Source organism: Pseudorca crassidens, chromosome 14 (assembly GCF_039906515.1).
Source record: "Pseudorca crassidens isolate mPseCra1 chromosome 14, mPseCra1.hap1, whole genome shotgun sequence".
Lineage (NCBI taxonomy): Eukaryota > Metazoa > Chordata > Mammalia > Artiodactyla > Delphinidae > Pseudorca > Pseudorca crassidens.
In genome coordinates this window covers 63,672,722-63,674,514 of record NC_090309.1, presented here as the reverse complement: position 1 = coordinate 63,674,514, position 1,793 = coordinate 63,672,722, and the positions used below count along the sequence as shown (strand labels likewise).

The 1,793-nt window shown below is 43.2% G+C and overlaps 1 pseudogene; it reads right to left on the bottom strand.

The window, feature by feature from the left end:
- Positions 1-500: 500 nt before the first annotated feature.
- On the bottom strand, positions 501-1,223 carry LOC137205687 (small ribosomal subunit protein uS3-like; annotated as a pseudogene).
- Between the last annotated feature and the right edge of the window lie 570 nt (positions 1,224-1,793).

Genomic DNA, 1,793 nt, shown 5'->3' with positions numbered 1-1,793 from the left:
ATGTGCAATACAGAAAATCATCTTAAACATATCCCTCTTCTAAACCTATAACCCTGAACTACAGATGAGTTAATCAAGGTGCTTTCCTGTTAGCAATCAGCTTACACCATCACCAGATTTACCCCTCAACAGGATACTTCTCTGGTTACCTCTGCTTGGGTCCTCCTGTCTGGCCCTTGCCTCACAGATACAATCGAAACCAAGAGGATTTCAGGGAAAGCAAAGAAACATTGTGAGCCAGACAGCTCTAAGAATCAATCAAGTAATGCTCCCATGCCATTGTAAAGCAATTATACTCCAATAAAGATGTTAAAAAAATAAAAGCTGATGCAAAAAAAAAAAAAAAAAAAGTAACGCTCCCATGGAGCAACATGACCCTCAGTCTGAACACTGAATGTACAGTCTGGTCAGTCCACAGGTCTTTAAAAAATATTTTATTTTATTAAAGGTCTTTACAGAGTAACATCCAGACTCCAGATCCAGCTGCCAAGGATACCCTATTATGCTAGGAGTACTGGCTGGGGCATGGTAAGTAGCTCCAGCTTCCCACCCTTCTCTTCAGCGATGGGAGTGGTGGGTGTTATCTCATTTGGGGGTTCCACAATGCTCACAAGGTCAGGAAAGGGCTTCTTAAGGCCAATCTTACCACTTGGGTCCCAAGGCAGCATGACCTTCACTTTGATGCCCAGCACACCCTGACTGTGTAGCACGTGGCACATGGCAGTGTCAACATAGTGGTTAACAGAGTCCCAGATCATCAGGCCATCCACAAACTTCATGGATTTAGTGCTATATCCTCAGAGTTTCCCAGTACCATGACTATGCAGGCTTTAGCCCCACATTCCATGATGAACGGCAGCATACCACAGCAGGCCCTCCTCCACACAGCAAGTCCTCCTAGGAATCTGTAATACAGAGACTCTGCCTGGGCAATAGCACACAGACCTCTTGTGGCCACCTTTTCAGTATAAAGCTCTACACTGCCCTCAGGGAAGCTGGATCTTTTCTGAACCACAGCAGTCAGTTTGCAGATCTGCTGGCCCTTCTCACCAGGAACATTCTGCATACTGGTGACCAGGATAATGATTTCTGTCATGGCTGGTGTAACTCAGAACTCCATAGTATCCATCTTCAGCCAGCTCCTGAGTGAGAAACCCATTCAGTTCAGCTTTGAAGATATTATCGGTGACAAACTTCCTCTCCTTGGAAATTTGCACCACCATCTTGCCGCCGTGTGCTGCCATAAGGAAAAACTACTAACACATCTTGAGTTCATACTATGTAGCAGACACTTTTTTGAGTTTAGACTTTTGAGATCCAAATTAGAATAGTCTAAATATGTAGTTTTGTTTATCTCTATTTAACTACCCTATTCCTGAGTTGCGTTCCTGAAACTTGACTGTAGTAGAAGTTTTCCAGGTAAAGGAAAGAAAGGAAATTCAGGCCAGGAAATAAGTGGCATGAATAAATGACAGGAAATGTGAAAGTCTTTACCTGATTTGGGGAAAGGTGAGAAGTATAAGATGGGTGAAATATAAGGTGATGGACATGGTGGGTGAGGATGACAAAGTCACCATCTTTATTGTACTCTGTGGGGGAAACTTCAGGAGGGAGAAGATGTAGAAATTACTGGAGGCAGACAAGACTTTTTGTTACCTTACATTACACTTCTTTCATCTCAGTCGCTTTAGCTCTCAGTCCATCTCATTCTCAGGAGGAATGTGCTTTGACAACCAAACATTTTGATTCAGGATCTGTTTCAAGGAAGGCTTGATTTCTGTGAGAAAAATCTG